Source organism: Peromyscus maniculatus, chromosome 5 (genome assembly GCF_049852395.1).
Source record: "Peromyscus maniculatus bairdii isolate BWxNUB_F1_BW_parent chromosome 5, HU_Pman_BW_mat_3.1, whole genome shotgun sequence".
In the NCBI taxonomy this organism is placed as follows: domain Eukaryota; kingdom Metazoa; phylum Chordata; class Mammalia; order Rodentia; family Cricetidae; genus Peromyscus; species Peromyscus maniculatus.
In genome coordinates, this window is record NC_134856.1 from 112,844,916 (window position 1) to 112,867,596 (window position 22,681).

Here is a 22,681-nt window from a genome sequence, read left to right on the forward strand (position 1 = left end):
TGAAGAAATGGGAACACCCCTCCCTTATCCTTAGCAGTTTCATTTGAATTCCACAGAGACTCACCTAGGAAACCCCTGCATTCTGCTCTGAGTGGTCCTGGGTGGAACTTCCCACAAACCCAAAGGCTAAATAAAAGCCTCTTTAGAAAGCACTAAAGAATGCTGAGAGTGAAGATACACTTGTGGGCTAGCCTGGGGCACTCACATTTAACATTTGAAATTCAGAAAACCTGGATAACTTATCATCAAACAAAAGTCAGACAATTGGAGGGGATTGGCCACAAAAAGGGTTCTAGGGAGGACATCAGATATTGTGCAGATAAACGGGGAAGCACTTGCTACCTTACCTGGGGAAATAACCACCCCTTCAGGAGGCTGGAGGCAGTACATGACCCTGACTCAGATATCTTGGTAGCTCCTTACAAGAAGCAGTTGGTCTAGCTCATGTCATTGGCACAAACATTGTAAGGACAGAGTGAGATCTAAGAGGAATTTGGATATGGGTTTTGGGACACAAATTAGTACATCCCAGCTCCAGACATGAGCTCTTTGCTTCCTGGAAAAAAAAAACTGTACCAACATTCTGGGTGATAAGTCACCTCTTTCTCAGTCTGAGTGACCTTAGGAAGGGAGGGACGCATCCCCCACCTTCAGTAGTCCATTCTTCTGCCTTCAGGGTCTCCCTGTGCTACTCTGTCCCCTCCCTCCCTTCCCCTCCCCTCCCCTCCCCTCTCCCTCCCTATTGTCTTCCACTCTTTTTCTACCTTTGCCCTGGTCCCCTGTCCTTTCTCTTCTCCTTTGGATGTACACTCTCTCTATCTCTGTCTCTCTGTCTCCCTCTTCCTCCCCCTCCCCAACCTGTTCCTAGTTAATGTTTCCAGCTCATCACTGTGCCGGCCTCTCAGATCAACATGATTCAACAGTCCTTGAATTCTGGGGCTCACATGACAGGTCCTGTATGTTAGTCACAAAGCACCAAAAATGCCCCAGAGGAGTGGAGACCACAGACAAGATTACTCCCAGCTCTGACATGCAAAACATAGCACTCAGCACTAAATAAACTAGGGAAGTGTTCACCAAAGCCTGAGTGTATGGCATTGCAGCCTCCAGGCCGGGATAATTACACACTGACTTTTAGTTTAGTTTACATTCAGAATTTAGAGCAGACTTCTTGATTTAAGAAGGCCAGCTTTCAACTGTGACATTAAACTCAGACTTCCGAGGGGAATCTGTGTGCATGCACTCGACTCTGCATTTGATACTTACAGGCCTTGGAGACCCACCTGGCCCCTAAAATATGCTCACCTCCTCCCAAAACATCCACCTGTGTCTGTAGTTACTTGGGGTTAAAGAATTAAAAGCATAAGTCTAGGGAGAAAACGGCCTAAAATAAAAACACCTTTAGGCATTTAATCACAGAGTTCTCTCATCAAATTTAACTGCCCATGGATCTTTCACTGAAATCATTTTTCACCAGGAATGTCAAATGTCAACTGTCCAGCATGTACCCTTCACAGGTTGGCCAATGAGTTCTGTCAGGGAGAGATGAGCAGGCAACGGCCGGCAGGTCTTCCTCAGGCTAGCCCATCATATCTGGATCCCTAGAAATCTACCTAAGCTTCCTAAATACAGTGTCAACTTCCATCAGCCCTGCTAGCCTCCTTTTCAGATTCTAGAAATTTCTGAAACTCAGGAAAGCAATGTGCATGCAATGTATTCAGAGGGACACAGTGTATATATGGTGGCGTGTGCGACACGGACAAAATCTTCACACCCCAACACTTTGCACCTTGGAAAGGAACATACTAAGTACTGCACTAAATGGGATAGCAAGGATATATATATCAACTATTGCACTAAACAAGATAGCAGCCATGCTGTGAGGAAAACAGGGTGGGGACCCACCCACACTTCTATCTATGGTTCAGGACCTGTGAGAAGATGCTGCTTTAAAGCCGCTATAGAAACTTTTATTCTAACAGAACTTACACGGAAAACCTTTGTTTCCACCTTTTAATCCCCTCTTGTACATTTAAGCTAAAACAATTAGGGAATGAGAATGCTGTATAAGGGATGGTCAGGTTGTCTTATTCTACACTTCATCCCCTCACATGCTAAGCCTTCAGGAAACATTCATTTCAGAATGAAAACAAAACATAAATTATGAGGTGACACTTAGTATCAAAGATTCTAGAATAGGAGTTAAGCCTAACACAAAAGTTCCAACTTGATCAAAGTATACTGTGGTGCTTAGAAATAATTTCCTGAGGTAAGAACATCCCTAAAATTAGACAGCTCAGGAAAAAACAAAGGATTTTCAAGTTCTAGAAGGGAAGGAATATCTCCTCTTGCTCAGCACTGCCAGACAACAACCGGATAAAACAGAGAATACTGGAGGCACAGGAGAGAATCTCGCAGCAGGCAGAAGGGACAGAACTCCTGCAAATGCAGAGTTCAGTGCCTCAGACCTGTCTATGAAGCCTCAGGCTCATCTGTATAACTGTGCTTAAACAAAAACACAGTACTTTCCAGAAGAGCATAGCATAATTCAGAGTTTCTACATTAAACCATTCATAATATCCAGAAGAAACTCAAGAGGCGCCTCAGTCATTGTAGTCCAACCCACGATGACTAAGATTTGTAATTAGCAGACAATGTTTTGTCTTCGAAAAAAGAGAAAAAAAATCTTTGTAAAACTCAAGTCCCATTTAAGATGCATATTCTCACTGAATTAAAAAATAACCTTCTATAACTAGACAAGAATTGACAATATTAAATCAGATCATATAACAGTAATGTCTTTCCTTCTTGGTGGATCACTGGTATACAAAAACAGGTTATAGTCTGCTTGGATTTTAAGATTGTCCAATTAAACTAACTTTTAGAGTTTCTTCTCACAAACGTATGTGTATTACACAAGAAACGTACTTATTTTCTTTGTCAGACATTCATATTTTATACAATATATACACAGTTGGAGCAGAGTCAATTAATAGGATTTTAGTGCTGTTCTAGGACGTAATGGAAATGTCCCTGTAGCTAATGCACAGTTAGGCAGGTTCATCATAGAAATAGATATTTATAAAGAACCAAAAGGAAATTCTGGATCTGGAAAAATATCAAATCAAAATTAATCTTCTAGTTGAGAGGATAAAAGAAATTGGTGGACTTGAATGTTAACTTATGGGACTTCACCAATCTGAAAACCATACAGAGAAACAGGGAAAGCGAGTAAGCTCAGAAGCAATAACAGGATCAAAACCGGTCCAGAGGATGCAAGTTGTGTAATCACAGTCTCAGAAGGAAAGAGGCCGAGGCAAAGACACCGTGCGTCTGAGAAACGATGGCCGTAACTTCCTCAGGTTTGGTCAAGAGCTTTAATTTACATCTTCAGGAAGATCCAAGGAGTGTAAAGACTTCAGAGTGTAAGTGCCCAGAATTTCCATCTTCAAATGCTCATTGAGGCGTCGTTCTCGCTGCGTGACTATTCCCAACTGCATTGTTTCCGATGCCGCTGGGGTTAGGAAACAGACTCGCCCTTCTGGTTCTCACAGGGCATGGTCAGAGAACACTTCTGCATTTTAGGACATCACTGCTCTTAAATTGTTTTAATTCCACATATAAGAATTTTTAAGGTGATTTTGAACTCTAAAACAAACACTTGCATTGGAATATCATTGCACCCCAGACCACAGCCTGAGGTTTAAGTCAGGAAGTGGTGAATTTAAGATGGTCTCAAGGAAAACCCAATTTTCCCCTTTCATTGGCCTCCAGTTTATCCCACAATCCAATGAGTAGAGAAGTCCTGGAAGTCAAAACTTCCCTTTTCCGACATGGGGATCTTAAGTTTGTGGCAAGCGAGGCTGTTTATCTGTCTCCTGTTTATCTATGCCAACTGCCTGGTCTTGGGTACCAGGAATGACCTTTCTGATCTTAGCATGACTCTTCTTGCTTTTCAGGGACTTGTGAATCAACATTAGGCATCCAGGACGCATGCAAGGCATCTGGAGACTGTAAAATTGCAAAATCACTGATTTTGTTTTTGAAATATCTTCACTTTGGCATATCTAGCTACTGAGCAAATATGGGTACAAAGCATTATACTGCTTTCCAGACATTTCTCCTTATCGACGAGGCTGAGGCTTGCTGAAGGGCTCCTTTCTTGGCTCATCTTTCCAACACACTAGAAATTAGCCTTTCAACCGAGGCCAATGATGTGCCTTTATCTGGCCAATAACACAGGCATCCGGGTGTGGTGAAGGCTCTGAGAATCTATCTCTCACAGATGATCCCAGGTCCCCCTGCCAACATCGATTTTACGTTCGCAGGCTCCATTGCAGATGATACGAAAGGCAACCTTCCCACTCTCACTAAGTATCTCTGTTATTACCATCATCATTATTTGCAGGAATTTAAACAACGTGCGGTGCTTTGCACAAAGGTGTGAGCTGCCAAAGGCTCTGGGAGATGGAGGTTAGTCATCCACACTGTCAGTTTTGCTCACTGACTTTGGCAGAAAAGTCCATTTCAGCAGGGAAGAATCTGCACATGAGCTGGGACATGTGATCTCTCAGCGTCACTGCTAGTGCCAACTCGTAGTAAATTAGGCGCCAAACTTATTAATAGTGATGAAGCCATTAGAGCTGACAGGCGCCTGGCTGCGCTGCCTCAAATTAACCCATGAGTGGTCAGAGGCGCTGCTGGTAAACAAGCTCCAAGTCTGGGCTTTTGCAAGTGTAGGGGTCAGAAAAAGAATAGACAGACATGGCTGTTTCAGACTGAGGATCTGAGCTAAAATTAGACATATTTATGGCTTGGCACAAAACCTTAGATTACTGTAAAAACAGGACATTAAAAAGAAAAAAACCTTCCACAACTTGGCATAATTGGACTCTCCCTTCTTGTTTGAAACACTTTTCCTTAATGGCACGAAGCATTCGAGAAGAGATGCCAGAGTCCCACCCCGGGGTTGGTCCGTCTGTTGGCAGCAAGCCCACCCCGCTTTGAAATTTGGTTTATGGAAATTACCAAGAATATTTGAAGACTTTGAAAAGTGATTAATGTATTTCAAGCCATATGCATCACTTAGAGAAGCCAATGGGGCCACTTTGCAGCACACAAATGAACCCTGAGATGGGGTGTGGACCGGGGGAGAGATGGTTCTGCATGGGCATGTGGACAGTTCAAAGGCATTCTATCTGATAAACATGAAGGATCTCAGAGTCTGGCAGCGTTCTACACCAGCTTCTGCCCATTAATGCAGTGTGCTATAACCATCTTCAACAACATGCCTTGCTTTACAGGGAGTGGATCAAACTTTTTAAATAACTTTCTGTTATGCACTATCAGGCAAATTGCAAAAGTCCTTCAGAGTGGCATTAACCAGTCCCAGCATCTTTCATTTCAATGCCCCACCCCAAATTCCCTATCTTCAATCTAAGTAGTATTCCTCCTTAGGATATTCAGAAATTTGAGAGTTTGGAATCTGTAAGATAGCAGAATAATTCATAGTGAGTGATACAGGCCTGGAAACTTGAGTTTTGCACCGAGGAGAAACTTCAGCTCTGCTAGTCAAGTGTACCGCAGCACAGCTCTGCTAGACATTGAACAACTCTGCTAGTCAAGTGTACCACAGCACAGGTCTGCTAGACACTGAACAACTCTGCTAGTCAAGTGTACCACAGCACAGGTCTGCTAGACATTGAACAACTCTGCTAGTCAAGTGTACCACAGCACAGGTCTGCTAGACATTGAACAACTCTGCTAGTCAAGTGTACCACAGCACAGGTCTGCTAGACACTGAACAACTCTGCTAGTCAAGTGTACCACAGCACAGCTCTGCTAGACACTGAACACTCCTAACCAAGGAAGAGGAAAGGATACAATGACTTCTTGATATTTATCCTCATGGGCTCCGAGGATACCAAGGCTGGAGAAATACTACACACAGTCTTGTTGTTTGAAGGATCTAGGAATGACTCAGTTCGAAAGAATTGGAATATCTGGAATCAGAGACATTTTTGAGAGCACAGCACAGCTGAATGGCCAGTGCACTTCTGTGACACATTATAGTGCTAAAAGCTGTTCCTGTACCTATTAGAATGGTGGCCCCCAGACAAAGATAGGATTAGATCTCTTCCACTGGGAAAATATACACCAGCCTTAGTCCCTAAACAGAATCCACTCCTGGGTGGTGTCCTCTTGGCCTCTATTTCCATCATCTTTCTTCTCAGCATCCCCTGTTACAACGGCACAGTGCAAGCCCAGTGTCCCAGGAGTCTCGCTGCTTTGATGTGTCCCCAAGTCCTATTCAGGACCCTAAAAACTTACTGAAAGAATTTGTCTTGGAGATACAGAACAACAACACGCAGCAGCTTCCCTAGCCCAGCTGCCTCTCACCTCACTTGTGTTGAAACAGGCCTATAGCTGGTGGTTTTGTTTAGATGGGTAGATCATGAAGACTGTGGAGAGGTCCGACTTCCAGTTTCTGAGCTTCCTATTTTCCTACCCAAACTCCAGCCTACTGTAAATTACATGGTTTCTAGTAGGGATGAAATCTTAGTGATACTGATTTAAAAACTAAATTATTCTTTGACATTTAAGATAATCAGCACTGCATTGTTACGAATTTCCCCTAAGCTTAAGGTTTCTGTGCAGTGGGTAGTTTCATTTCTTTGACAGGCTCACACAGCTATCTATCAGCATGCCAAGGGTGGACTTCGTACTGGCCCGGAGGCTTGAGCTCTTCACTCATTAGCTCAAAGTTTGAGAGTGCCAACTTCAATTTTTTACATATCCAATTATTTCTAAATTAGCCCAAAGCAAACATATTTTTGGCCAGTCAGAGTCTGCCTGCTTGTATGTCTCACCAATCTCATTCTGACAGTGTTTAAGCCATTAAGTAAATATGTCTTTCCAGTCCCAAGTCCTCTAGCTGAGCTGTCTTGGGGAGCTTTCTTACCCAGGAACTTCCTGCCATGAGCTGTGGTTTGAGTAGAGGTTGGGTGTTCCTCAAAAGATACTGGACTTCGTCTTCTGTGTGGCACTATTGGGTGGTCAGGCCTACTGGGAGGAGCTTCAATCACCAGAAGAAATTGCGGGCCCAATCTTTCTCTTGGCTCCCTGGCTTGTCCAGCATGAGTGCCACCATTTACTCATTGTGGACTCCTTTCCTGAGTCAGAGCCTACGCTACATCATTTGGAACTCAAGCCTCTAAAGCTGAGAGCTAAATAAAGCTCTTTTTAACAAGTAGCCTGTATCTGATATTCTGTTGGAGCGATACAAAGCTGATTACTACACCCAGACATGTAAATCCTTCTCGGGTTGCCCTTGCTCCTCTTGGATGGCAGTGTCTGTCTGCATACCTTATTCTGGGAAGGGATCCCTCCTGGCACCTCTAGGCCAAGGCTACTCAGCAAGGTTAAGCGGGCACCGTTGACCTCTTAGGATCACATCTGTCTCCTTGGCTTTCTCCTGGAATCCTACTCAAGCAAAGAGAGCACTTGGCTCCTGTGAAATAGGACATATTTTCACTATCAGAGCTGCAAAGGTTAGTGAAAAGAACGTGTTGACTACAATTTCACAGCCAGGACTCTTAACTGGAAGGATCAGTAGACACACTTCAGAAGATCTACAACTATTCCCCTCGTATTTGTTTTCTTCTGCTGCTGTGAAAAACCACGTGACCAAAAGCAGCTTGGGAGGAAAGGGTTTATTTGGCTTCCACAGTTCATCATTGAGGGGAGCCAAGGCAGGCATTCAGGCAGGGCTAGAACCTGGAGGCAGGAACTGAAGGGCAACACTGCTTTCCCTTTGGCTCATTCAGTTTATTTTCGTATAGGACTCAGGATCACCTGCCCAGGAGTGGCACCACCCACAGTCAGCTGGGCAGATCACATGAGTGATTAACCAAGGAAACATGCCACAGGCTTGCCTACAGGCCAGTATAATAGGAGTTCCAAAACACTCTAGCTTATGTGTGACAAAAGTAATCAGCATGGCCCTCCAAAGAAAACGTGATATAAGAGAGAGAGTGGCTAGCCTTCCTTTTGTGGTTTCATGGAATTAAAATCCCCAAAAGTAAACAACCAGTATGTCCTTTCTGTAGGCAGGTGGCAGATTACATTTCCTCTCCTTTGAGTTTGGTACATTGGCTTTTGGGTGGGGCGGAGCACAGAAGACCAAGCCCACAGAGAAAGTACCATCAGGAGTTCTGACCACCCTACTTCAGAGACGAAATAATCACCCCATCTGACAATTCCATGTGGCATGCAGGATGTGCCAACAATATGTGTGTGGCACAGACTGGCAGATATGAGCTCTAAGGAAAAGCAGTCCCAAGAGGTAAGATGATAACAAAAATCACCACAGTGCCTGAGTGCCTCTCAGAGCAGAGGGCTCTTCAGTATACCAGTTACACTGAGGCAGAGCTCTGGATCTTGTGGTATTTATTCTATGTTTAGTTTGGCTGGGGAGCCTCTGTACCATTTTCCAGAACGGCTGCTCTATTTTAAAAAGCAGTATGTAAGGTTCCCTTTCTCCATTATTTTGCAGCTACTTGTCTTTTGCTGGAGGGACACTTATGTTTCCATGAGCATTTTATTGCAGCATTGTTCACAAGGGTGAAAAAACATAAACCCTAGAAGTATACATTGGTGGGCAAATGGATGAAGAAATTATGAAACTAGGATGGATAGATAAATATGATAGATGATACACAGATAGACAGATGATAGATAGATAGATAGATAGATAGATAGATAGATAGATAGATAGATAGATGGATGGATGGATGGATGGATGGATGGATGGATGGATGGATGGATAGATAGATAGATAGATAGATAGATAGATAGATAGATAGATAGATAGATAGATAGATAGATGGATAGATAATAGAGGCTGGGTGGTGGTGGTGCATGCCTTTAATCCCAGCACTGGGGAGGCAGAGCCAGGCGGATCTCTGTGAGTTCGAGGCCAGCCTGGGCTACAGAGTGAGTTCTAGGAAAGACACAAAGCTACACAGAGAAACCCTGTCTCAAACCCCTGCCCCCCAAAAAGATAATAGGTAGACAATAGATGATAGATAGATAGATAGATAGATAGATAGATAGATAGATAGATAGATAGATTAAAAAGGGAAAGTCCGATATCTGTAATAATATGGATGGATCTGAATACTGTGCTAAGTGAAATAAAGCACAGAAAGACACAGAGAATGTAAGCCAAAGAAACTCTTTCTTACTTAATTTGTCCGGCCATAGTGTTTTATCAAAGCAATATAAAAGTAAACAATACACACCTGTTGGGGATGCTGTGAATGTGTTGCTCTGATTGATTGATAAATAAAATGCTGATTGGCCAGTAGCCAGGGAGGAAGTATAGTGTAGGCGGGATAAGGAGAGAGGAGAATTCTGGGAGGTGGAAGGCTGAGGCAGGGAGATGCTGCCAGCCGCCACAAGGAGAAGCATGATGCAAGATACTGGTAAGCCACGAGCCATGTGGCAAAGTATAGATATATAGAAATGGGCTAATTTAAGATATAAGAACAGATTGCAAGAAGCCTGCCATGGCCATACAGTTTATGAGTAATATAAGTCTCTCTGTGTTTAATTGGGTCTGAGTGGCTGCAGGAGCTGGGTGGACATAGGAATACTCCAGCTACACACACACATTGCAGAAAAGCTAATGAAGTATAAGATTTAAAACAGAGACACTAGACTAAATAAGTAGTTATAAAGAACACAGGGGCAATATAGAAATGACCAAATGTATGATTGAAGGGGCAAATGGCAGTTGAAATACAGTCCATGTCATTTCTATGGCATCAACTTCTGGAACAGTCTGACATGAGATGTGGAAGGCTTGTAACACTTTGCTGAGAGAGAGAATAAGGAGCCTAATGCTCCTGCAGACACAGCTGCTCATGAGCTAGGAGTTGGTTGTTGAGATGTCTGTTCTTCACAGGGCAATTCCAGTTCACATCACAACAGGAGCTTTGATATAGAAATAAACTCACTCACAGAATCCTGAAAGTCATATAAAAATGTGAAAAGCCTACAATAGTCCAAACAACTCCAAAAGCGAACAAAATTGGGTTAACATTCCTGATTCTAAGATGTGTTATAAAGCTACAAGATCAAAACAGTGTCATGATGGTTGAAAGAAATCAGTTGCAGATGCACAGGCTACAAGTGTACCCGCTTCTGTTAACACTGCTAACAAATGCAGGGGTGCTACCCACAGATGTGGAGCACCTGCTCCTGCACCCAGTCTTCCTTCATGGACATGTCAGCCATCATTCTTTCCCAACATTTTACTTTCAGTGACTCTGTATGTGAAGAATTAAAAAGAAGGAGAATGAGGAGGAGGAAGAGCAGGAGGAGAAAGAAAGGAAGGAAGGAAAGAAGAAAGAAAGAAAGAAAGAGAGAGAGAGAGAGAGAGAGAGAGAGAGAGAGAGAGAGAGAGAGGAAGGAAGGAAGGAAGGAAGGAAGGAAGGAAGGAAGGAAGGAAGGAAGGAAGGAAGGAAGGAAGGAAGGAAGGAAGGAAGGAAGAAAAATTCTGCTTGTTAGAAGGTATTTCAATTATTTCAATTCTCTAAGGAAAGAAAGTAGAATCATACATTGGAATGAGAGTTAATCTGATGGGGATCTCCACTCTCAAAGGGCTCTGGTCATTTAATCTTCCTGTTTTCAGAGCCTAAGGCCATGAAGACAGAGGCTGGACCCAAAGAGCAGTAGCATGTGAGTCAGGCACCCAGGCTCCTGTCTGGTCCTCCATAGTAGCTGCCCAACTGTACTTACAGATCCTTTCCATTCCCACCTTGCTTTCAGAAAAAAAAAAAAAAAAAAAAAAGAAGACAGATGCATTAGATCAGAAATGCATTAGAATAGTGTTGTTCAAGCTATGGTCATTAGCATGTGGATCTCCAAACTTTTAAACTGTGTATCATTCCAGGAAAAGCTGTGACACTGTACATCTAAGAGATTGTTCATTTATTCACAAGTGACATGTATACATTTGTTCTAGTTTATCATAACTTACAGTTTATCATAACTTACATGAATTACAAAAAGCCACAAAAATATTTTCTTTAAAGGGGAGACAAAGACAACTGTGCCTTTGCCCCTTCTCTTACCTATGTCCATTCCTCACTGTATATTTGCTTAAAGCCCCAGGTTCAAGAGGTGCCAGTTGGGTGGGTGGCCTGTGGATGTCTGCATTTCTGATGCTCTAACAAAGTGCCCGAGGCTAGACGACAGGCTTTTTAACGAAGGCTTATTTAGCCAGTAGTTCTGGAAGGCACAGTTCAGCTGTGCCTCATTGCAGATGACACCGTGACGAGAGCATGTTTGAAAGGAAGTAATCACATGGCAGGAGAGGAAAGCCAGAGATCTTAGAGACCGGTCTTGCTGTTTTATCACAACCTGCTCTTTTGAGATCTGTTCCTTTATTTGAAGGAACAACTATCGGTAGCCTCTCTAAAATGCTAACTATGTGTTTTGTCTCTGCTGATTCTATGAAGCTTATACTGGGGAAGAGGATTTAATATGATAATGAATTAGCTATGTTATTCGGTTTTCCATGACTATGAAAAAATACCTGTGGTGGACTAGCTTTCCAGAAGTGTTTGTTTAGTTTGCAGTTCTGAACATTCAAGTGCGAGACCCCACTCATGTGAGAATCTCATGGTGACTGGGATCACAGTGGCAGAAGCATGTCAGGGGTGGGAGGCAGTTACAGGGTGACATAGGAAGCCAGATCATGATTGGCTTCAGTGTCAGGCCTTTTAGATCCTTATTCTCATGAATTTTTGGAGATCCCTTGAGAGCTACCTGTAGACTGAAGTTTCTTGGTCCTGCCCAGTCCCACCTGGGCAGCAGCCATCTTTATAGACTAATCATTCAGAGGCTTAATATTAATTACAAACTGTTTGGTCTATGGCTCAGATTTATTGCTAGCTAGCTATTACATCTTAAAGTAAGCCATTTCTATCAATCTATATTTTGCCATGTGGCCATGGCGTTACCAGTCTACTGGCATCTTGCTCCTTGAGTGGCTGGATGGCATCTGCCCTGACTCTGCCTTTCTTCTCCCTGGATCTCTCTTGGATTTCATGCCTGGCTATATCTTGTGTTGCCATAGACCAGAGCAGCTTCTTTATTAACCAATAGTAGCAACACATATTCACAGAGTACAAAAAGACCATCCTACAGCAGTTAGTTTCATTCCTTTCATAAGCATTTTCCTCAGTGACCTAAAGTACTCATTCTAAGCTCCACCCCTTAAAGGGCCATGAACCCCCCCCCCCCACACACACACCCCACTTGCTACATTGGAGATAAGCTTACAACATATGTGCCATTAGAAGACACTCTCGACTTACAGCACCAGCATCTAGCAAAACCTGAAAGGCCAGGGGGAAAAGAGCAGAAGACATCAGCAGTGGTACCCTGGACTGGCATGGCTGCTCGTGACAGGGAGTGGGCAACACCTCCCTGGCCAGAAGAGCAATTGGAGTTCACACTGAAACACACCCACAGGCAGAACAAACAGTATATTCAACTTGTGAAACTGCTTTTCATTATAAAGCGTGTGCAAAAATCTGTGACTGCATGGCCTTCTTGCCTCCCCTTGCCTGCTCTTTATTTTCTCCTGGCCAGTTCTGATGTTGGCCTGGGCAGACCTGACACAACCCACCCAGCTGAGAGGAAGCAACACTGAGAGAGCACGGCCCAGAAAGGCGGCACCAGGTGGTGTGGAACGCATAATTACTAGTGTTCACATGCCTGCAGGGCTGGACTGCACATAAGAAACTCAGGAGGTCAGTACGTGAGCATCTGTGCATTCAGCTGACTCTCTCGTTGGATTTTTAAATTTTTTTAAATTGACACATAATTATAGCTATCTACTGGGTGGGGTTCCCACACAGGGAGATACTGTAGAGTGATCAGATCAATGTACTTACCACATCCAGCACTCTGATGCTTTGATGTGCCCCCCCAAGTGTGTGTGTGTGTGTGTGTGTGTGTGTGTGTGTGTGTGTGTGTGTGTGTGTGTGCTTGTGTAGAACATGTAAAATTCTACCTTAGTTTCTTTTAGATGTACATTAAGACTGAGGTCAGCCCCAGTCATATGGTGACATTTCCCAAAAAGAGCCCAAAAGTAAACATTTTAGACTTTTGCAGGCCATAGGGTCTTAGTGGTGACCATTAGATGCTGCCCACAAAGCTTATGGGTGGGCATGAAAAACATTTCACAGTAAGGGCCAGATGGACCCAGCCAATGAGATTTGCAGACTGCTCATCTGAGAAAACATCAGAGCATCAGGCCACCTTCACTGTGCATCCTACAATCTGGAAACAAGAGTAAGGGAATTAAGAAGCCCTAAGCCAGCAAGAGAGATACAATCAATTTTTAAATCCCAATGTTTACACTCTACACATAGAGTAGCACCTGGTGTCCCAAGTATCAGCTTATTCCTTTGTGTTTTTAAATGTTATATGTCAGTTGCCTGTAAGTCTCCCTGTTTTTGTAAACACACTTTCCTTGGGAAGCAGCCACGGTCTTGTGTTTGTGTACTGTCTGTGATCACTTGGCAAAGGTAGAGTTGAATGACCAGAACAGAGCTGGGTATATTTGTTTTTTGCCTTTCAGTGAAAAAGATTTGCCAACTCCCACCTTAGACGACTATCCTTGGGACCAGACCTGGAAAAACAGTGTCCTGGAAGACAGCGACTGGTCCTCTCTCCCTCCGTGTGTCTAATAAAGGAGCCACTGTCTATGTGTTTGTTCCATAGCACACTCAGAGGGAAAGCGGACACGGCCATAATAGTAAAGCAAAGTTGAGGGAGACCCTGCGCAAGCGCTCACCACTCAGCGGATTCTGCCTGCTGGAGCACCCCTTCTACCTCTGTGGCCTAATTAGGGTGATACTACATCTGCCTTGGTAATAGCCACATTTATCTCCCCCAAGTAAATTAAATGCACATGCAAATATTCATCAAATGTCAAGGTATTTTTCATCCTCTGACCTTTGAAAACTTATCAGATAACTTTTTGAAGGAAGAGTCTCTTTTGAACATGTGAGCAGAAGTGAGATCATTGTGATTCCCAAAAGGAGATAATTATTAGAAACAAGTAATGAGGCGGCTTCAGCCCGTGGCTGAGGAGGCAAATGAGACCCAGGCATGCACTGTTTGGTCCGTGGTGTAATGCTAGACTGTAAGACTGAACGCAACCTGGTGAGCGTAGCACCACGTGCTCTCTCTTTCTCCTGGATCCCTTATCGTTCCCATCCTTCAACCTGCCCTCCCTGCTTGCTTTCTCCTCTCCACTAGCTCCCCTCCTTCATTCCCCTGCTCTCCTCCTCTCTTACACCGTGAGCTGTCCTTGCTACCATTACTCCCTCGTCTTGGTGGAGCAGGAAGCCAGGCCAAGCGGCATGGCGTGGGGAATGGTTTACAGAGAATTCAAATCATTGCTTTCTCCCACTGAAGCCACAGGACAGCTTCTAGATACGGTTATCAGTCTTCATTTGGAGCCGTGTTCTCAGGGACCTAAAAATCGTATCTTTAGCAGCCTAGAATATCCTGCTTTAGCGTTCTAAGTGGTCCTGATGGGTGAATATTCAACTGCAATTCCTATGCCATATTTATTTAAGATTATCGTCATCGTCACTGTCATCTGAAGTCCCTTAGTCCTAGACATCACTAAGGAAAACCAGGCTAGAGGACAGTACGTGTTTGGAAATCACTAATGACAAGAAGAAAGTGAATGATGGGTGTAACTCTGCTTTCTCTCTGCTCCAGCTTGAAAGCCTTCTCAAGGGCCAGTTCTCTCTCAGCGGTGAAAAGCTTAGAGTCCGTGGGTACTCAGCATTTGAATATGTTTGCCCTGGCACTTGTGCCCAATGTCCATCAGTTTCCCACATGCAGTGTTCATCCCTCCATTCATGCAAATGCACACACAAAAACCAAGAATCTGCCCACAGTCTGAGCATTTCTGAGGGCAGGCTGATAGGTCAGAGAAGAGAGCCTGGAACTGCAGCCATTGGCAAAGAAGGGAAATTAAACACAAGAGAGAAAATAAGGGGTGGCTGGCCTCAGTGGAGGTCACTGTCAGGAAGCAGCAGAGTGAGTGGAGGACCCCAAAGACAAAATTTTAGACTACATGGAAGCCCAAGGGGGTCCCATGCACTGTAAGAAAAGGATGGCCCCTGGACACTTTTGAACAGAAGAAATGCAAGCTGGTGTTTCACTCGGGGAAGGCACTGGTTCAAAGTGACTCTCTGGGAAGAATTGCTGTCAGGCAAAGCCAGGGGATCACTTCCTGTTGGCATGGATACCGCCAGGAAGGAACTTCCTGTTGTGACACTACAAGACTAAAAGAGCCAAATCCTACAGTGTCAATGGTGCCATGCAAACTAAATCCATTTTGTGGGGCTGTCTATGAAACTTAAGGGCTGGGTGATTGCTGTAACAATGACCTGAATCCTAATCCTCAAAATAATTTGTAAAACAAGACTTGAATGATTTGTTTACCCAAATGTACTCAAAACCATGCTTTGCTCAGGACCTGTTAAAAACAGATGCTTGTCATCGTGACTCAGGGCCTTGCATTTTTAACAAAACAGTAGGGCGGAGGTTCAAAGCACTTTTCACAGTGAACATGGGCCTGTGTATCCTCTTTCCAGACCGTGTAGACTTCTTAAACATCTTTCAGATATCTAGTTCTGCTGTCAATGTCCTTAACTGCTGTGTTGGCTCACACAGTTGGTGTTCTGGTTTAAAAAGGTTCAAAACCAAGGGGAAATTATCCAAATGGAACGGGCCTTTGAGCTACAACAACAACAAAAATTCCAAGTAAATTGCTAAAATGCATAAGCTCCTCTCTCCATTGAGTTCATGCATGACTGAAGAGAATTTTGACATCAGAAACTTCTACAGCAGTAGAGGATTTCTCTTCCTTTGAATTAATCTATGTAAAATTGTGCATGGAAAAAAACCCAAACATTTAATTGTCTGAAAATGGGTACCAGGTACAATTGTATTTTTGTCTAGCCCAATGTCAAGAAAGAAGGGAAAGGAAAAGATTAAATTTGATATAACTCATCATTATGGCTTTTATATTGGCTTGGAAGAAATCCCATTTGGGTTTTATTTTAAAAGATCACGTTTAACTTTTAGAAATATGAAACAGATTAAAAGTCCATATGCTGCCTTTATAAAAACAATAAACCTGGATGATACAAACAGACCAAGCAAGACCATTATTTTTGCTGAAGTAATTTAAATGTGTGCTGTTTAACTTTGGTGTCTCTGTGTGCCCATAGTGCAGCATGCAGAAACATCCTCTCCAAGTACGTGATTAATATATTTAATTAGAGAATTTCACCGCATATTGACTCACCAAGTATGCACCACAGTTAGACTCTGTGTCCACACAGACCTAATTAAGATCCCGTTTCCTCATTTAGATGCAAAGCTGACCTGAAAGTGACCAACCATACCTTATCCTTCTCTCCCTCAGCCTCTTCTCCCCACTCTACTCCTCTGTCTTTCTCTCCATCCCCCTCTCCCCTCTATTCTTCCCCTTCCTCCCCTTCCTTTTACTTCTTCTCACTTCTCTTCCCCCCTTTCCTCCTCCCTTCTACCCTGTTACTCCTTTCTGAATGATCACTGATTTAACTGAGTGCACAGATTTCAGTCAAATCTACCTAAAAGCAATCATTAGTAAATCCCAACCCTCCAAAGCTTGTCAACAGATACCACAGAGGATGACAACGCTGGTCCCAGGAAGGATTGCTAGAAGGGACAGCCATTTGTCTCAGAAGCTATCTGTGCTTGGCAAAGTGCTGACCCAGGTGGAGATGAGACCTTCCTGGGGCACCATGGTCTTGGGACTCTACACCGAGAATATCATCAGATTCCCTGAGCCATCCACAAAGAAGTGCAGTGCCAACAAAAACCAGGAGGGAGTCCTATTAGCTACTATGCTAGACACAAAATCTAGCTATTTAAGGACTTAAAAATCAAAGCAATTCTTTTAACTCAAGAAGCAAAATGAGAAGAAAACAGTATAAGCCATGATCCCTAAATCTAAAGCTCTGAGGGTATTAGAATGCAAAGGTGAAATCTCACTGCAAAAGTTGAATGACCATGGGGAAATGGACCTTGGCTGAGGACCAGCTTGATTAGTGATGATGTGGGAGGGTCCAGACCATAGGGTGGTAGTACCCCTGGGCAGGTGGTCTTAGAGGGTATAAGTAAATAGGCTGAGTAAGTCATGGGGAGCAAGTCAGTACACAGCATTCCTCCATGGTCTCTGATTTAGTTCCTGCCTCCAGGTTCCTGACCTGAGTTTTTGCCCCAACTTTCCTTCATGAAGAACTGTAAGTTATAAGGTAAAATGAACCCTTTCCTCCCAAGTCACTTGTGGTCATGGTCTTTAACACAGCAATAGCAAGCAAACTAAGGCAGTTGGTGTCTTCTCATTACCCTGAATCTACTTCCTCTGAGTGCATGCTGGGCAATAGGATGGCTGGACCACAGAGGCTTTCCTAAGCGAAATCAATGTCTGTCTGCTGGTCTGGTTCCCACTACAAGGGCATTGAGATGGAAGTCCTGGGATTGCCTGCCTGCTGCTGGCTGGCTACCACTCTGGTACCTCAGTACACAGTCGAGAGGGAAGGGATTCTAGATTCCTATCTCTCGCAGAGCCCTCAGTGAGTGTCAATGTCACGGGTTAGCAAACAGGAACAAGAGCTAACACCCACCCTTCTGGCAGAGCCCAGGCTGCATGGGAAGTTGGAGTCCTACACAACAGCCGCTAATTTAACCTAGATACACCCCCTTACATGTGGGAGTGAGACTTACACACTTTTAGGAAATGGAGAACTTGGGACAAAATGATCTCACAGGTTGGGGATCTCTCATCACCATATTGAGAACTCAACTGCTTCATGAGATGGAAGAGTTCGCTTACTTGGCTGTGTGTTTCTGCCCTGTTTGGTTATTTTAGACCTTGGAACCCTTGAAAATGAAGAAAGCTTAGCATGAGACCCATGCCACATCTCACTGGACAATTTGCCTCACAGGCACTGTTACGGTACAGACCTCTAAAGTACCTAGGGGCCCCACCCAGGGCATCATGACCTTTTCCCCTATGTCAAGTGGAGAAGAGCAGTAACTATGTTAAGGAACGCTGCTACAACTCACTACCCAGCTTCAAGGCACTCCATACAGTGCCTGCAGTGCCAACTACTATTCGTCATTTGTTAAAGCAACTTTTACTAACATCTTCCATTTTCAATGCCATACAGGAAAGAATTTCACCTTTTTCTGCTGTCATATACTAACAAACAGAAGGAAAATTCCACCTGGAAATGTGTGTTCCAATGCCAAGAAGCAGAAGCGCCTGAGTGCTTAATGACCCCAGCATAAATCACCAGGCGGGGTTATGAAAGTTGCGGGTTTATCAGAGGGAGCGGCAGATAAAGCACCTGGATGGTTGCTGCTTGTCTGGAACCGGGAACAAGTCATGATTTTCATGTCCTACCTTGCCAAGCTAAGGCTGCTAAGTGGACCAGCCTAAATATTTCTAAGTGTCAGGCAGTGAGCAGGAAGGCGAAGCTTGAAAGGGGAGCAGAGCCTTTTCCTGCACAGAGAATGGACCTGTTCTCCGGGCTGCTCTTGGCTGAGTACCAGTTTCCCTGCGGGCTCCTGCAGGGAACTCCTTCAGACCTTCCAACTAACTCATGTGTATCTGGACTGGCTCTGGACAGACACCCAGGTCTGCAGAAGGCATATTCCTAACCCATAAAGAGAAGCATGTGTCTAAGTCTGTCACAGGGTTCACATGAGTAGACACAGAGACCTGTTCACTTCTAGTAAAGTATGTGAGAGCTTTATCAAGGCAGTTAGCTGAATAGAACAGGAAAAGGGGTTTGAAAAGCCCAGCTGGGTGCAGTAGATCACACCTGCAGTCTCAGTGCTTGGGGGGGGGGGTAACGCAGGAAGGACATGGGCTTCCAGGCCATCCTGGGCTACACAGCAACACCATCTCCAGACAAAAGGGGAGGTTTATTTTTTGACAGGATAACAGTTGCTAGTGTTGTAGTGACTTGGTAATTTACAGGCTTTGCTGACATCTCTGAACTTCCTTCAGCTTTCCTCTTCCGGTTATAAGACAGTCATGGTACCTCCAAACACGCTACGAAAACTCAAACAGGCTAAGGAAGAAAAGGGCCCTCCAGCCACATCTGCCCTTTCATCAGGACATAAAGTATCACTGGAGCCCCACAGTCAGGCTGTGCTTTTCTCTCATTGGTTCAAATCATGGCATTGTTTGTCTCTGTGTCCCTTGTGTGTCCTGGTTATAAAAGTGTGTGTGTGTCCGTGTGTGTGTGTGTGTGTGTGTGTGTGTGTGTGTGTGTGTGTGTCCGTGTGTGTGTGTGTGTGTGTGTGTGTGTGTGGTGTGCTGTTAGAATTGGGTAGGGGCACTATGCAGGCAGTGGCAGGCAGTCATAGACTTCAGGAAAACATCAGTCACAGAACAGATATTCAGCACACACAGTCACCAAAACTGATGCGGAAGGGAATTTGAACAGTAATTCCTGTGAAGTCACTAAGGAAGTCCTTATTATTTCCCAGATGCCAAGGCTTGTTTAGTTCTCGGGAGGGCTCCTGCTATCACAGGTTCATGTCTATTAGCAAAGAATGGACAAGAACACAGACAAGTTAACTCACGAGTCTCTTGCCTTTGATGCCTAAACAGTGATGTCACAGGTGTGCTGCCCGGCCACCTGCCTGCTGTCAAGAAACATCAAGTCTTGGAGTGAGAGCTAAACACGGTAAACACTGAAGGGTGGAGCTCCAGCATCATTCCTGCATCTGGGTTTGTTTTCCCTGCTTTGCTGAGGGACGGCTGGGAGAAAACAGTATCTCTAATTCAGACTGACGTGGTACAGCCCACCTACACTCCACTCGGTGCTGCTCTACCCACCACTCTCCAGAGGTGATCCCCAGGAGAGCGAGATAGATGGGGAGGGGCAGGCTACAAAATAGCAAAGAGTGGAAAAATGGCACATTGGAGGCTGGGGCTGGAGAGGTGACTCTGGGGTTAAGAGGACTGGCTGGTCTTGCAGAGGCTCCGTGGTTGATTCCCAGTACCCCCCGTGGTGGCTCGCCACCATCTGTAACTCCAGTGCCAGGAAATATGATGCCCTTTCTAAACTCAGCAAACACTGGGAACACAGGTGGTACACAGACATGCATGTAGGCAAAACACCCGTACCTATAAAATAATGAGACAATGGTTTAAAATGTGAGGAAATATCAGAGGCTGGGGACAGATTGGGCACATGCTCTTCCCTCTGCGGAACTGGATCGCTAATGTGTTGGAATTGCCAACACACTGGAATTTTGAACTGACTGATGATATGGCACCCAGAATGAGTGTCCGTGGTTATTATTACTAGCCATTGACACCTGGTGAAGCCCACCCAGGTACTGTCACTGAACATAGCATGTGGCTTTGTTCACAGGAGTTCACAGACAAAGCCCCACAGAAGCAGGAGCCGCATCTCCAACTCTGAAATGGCTCCAGTGAACCAGGGGATCCCTTCAGCATGAGGCACACAGAATTCCAGACCCTGCAGGAAGCAGCTGTCTGAGTACAGTTATGACTAGTCTCCTACGGCCAGGAGTCAGCATGACAGACAGGATAGGAAGTACGGCATCCCCTTCCACGAGTTGGCTCACAGCAAGCAAGAGCACTCAGATGGCCCCATTATTATTATTTCACCCTCTGTTCTTCCTCCAACTCAAAGCTGCTGTGTCTCGAAACCTATACATCATGTAATTTGTTAAATGCTTATACCTAACAGATTCATTTTCCCCCTTAAAATGTCATAATAGTGTACACAAACATGTGTACAAAGGCTATCATTATACTGCTTGGATTCTTGTAATTATTTAATTACCACAAGTGCTGTTTATGGGGTGTCTATTAATATGTAAGGCTCTTGGGGTGGGGAGTCAGTCTTCGAATACATAGTACTGTCTAAGATAAAATGGTCCTGGGTGGAGAGCTGTGGTCATGTGACTGAACACGTGGCATCACGCTGCTGCCTCATCATCCTGGCCCTCTTCGGAAGGTTCTGAGTTGTGAGGTCTTTACCATCTACTATAGTTTAGACCGAGAATGTTCTCCAAATGTGTCAAGGCTTGGTCTTCAGCTCCGTGCCACTGGGAGATGGTAGGACTTTTAAGAGGTGGAGCCTTGTGAGAGGTACTCAGGGTACTAGGGGTGTGGCTTTGAAGGGGACTGTGGACACTGGGCTCTCTCTCTCTCTTTCCCACTTGACCACAAGGTAAACAGGGATCCTCGCCATAGGCTGCCACCGTGCTGCTCTGTGATGCAGTCTACCCAAAGCTTTGTGGTCAGTCAGTCGCAGACGGAAGTCTCTAATGCTTGGAGTACCAAAAAAAAAAAAAAAAAAAAAAAAAGAACTGTTCCCTTCTTAGGTTGATGTATCCCAAAGATTTATTACAGTAGCAGAAAGTTAGGCAGCACTTCTTCAAATCCTCAACTTCCACAACACCATCACTAACACTCACAGCTAGTGATGCTCAACAGGCCTTCACTTTCTCCAGAAAATCTTCAGTGCATCTGAGAGTATAAGAATTTCCATCCACAAGAGCTAGGCAGGATGGCGTGTGTGTGTTCTGTTCAACTGGTAGACAGAGGCAAGAAAGACAGATGCAAAGATTAATCCTCTTTTACAACCCAGAGCTTATTGTTCAGTATGAGTTTTTATGCACATGAGGACTATAACACACACACACACACACACACACACACACACACACACGCACGCACGCACGCACGCACGCACGCACGCACGCATGCACGCACACACACACACACACCACCACCACCACCACCACCACCATTCACAGGATCCCACACTCTGAAACTCTGGTGATCCATACAATACTTCTATACCCAGAAATATAAAATGCTAACTTCCAGGCCAAGAAAGGTACTTGAATGTGAGTTTTTCAGTCCTTGAAGAAATTGTAGTGAATATTAGAAGCTGGGATACACACAGTAAAGTGAACAGACACGGTGAAAAAACCCAAGGAAACAAAATCCTTAGCCAGCACTAGGAAATTCACCCAAATCACACCAACAACTCCCTCAGCCCCTGGAAATGTCAGACAAGGTAATTTCCAAACAGAAATCATCTCCATCACTGTCTTCGTTTGCCTAGGGTGACTCTTTTTTTTTTTTTACTTTTAAAAAATATTTTCTTTTTTATTTGTTTATTTATTTATTTTTCTATTATCAGCTTGCTACAGTATAAATTCTTATCCTAATAGTGAAATGTTTCATTGGGGCTTGCCCAGTAATTGAGTAAAACCAAAACTTACTACAAGCCACAGTCATCCTAGGGTCCCTCCTGCTATATAGCCTCCTGGGTTCTGTGGGTTGCAGTCTGATTGTTCTTTGCTTTATATCTAGTATCCACTTATGAGTGATTATATACCATGTTTGTCCTTCTGGGTTTGGGTTACCTCACTCAGGATGATATTTTCTAGTTCCATCTATTTGTCTACAAATTTCATGCTGTCATTGTTTTTCTCTGCTGAGTAGTACTCCATTGTGTATATGTAC

The 22,681-nt window shown here is 44.2% G+C and overlaps 1 non-coding gene across 1 annotated transcript; it reads left to right on the plus strand.

Annotated features, from left to right (window-relative positions):
- The first annotated feature begins 21,715 nt into the window (after positions 1–21,715).
- LOC121829906 (small nucleolar RNA SNORA40) lies at positions 21,716–21,840 on the plus strand. The gene has a single exon (XR_006072959.2). It is a non-coding gene; the product is annotated as a small nucleolar RNA SNORA40 (small nucleolar RNA).
- Positions 21,841–22,681: the final 841 nt, after the last annotated feature.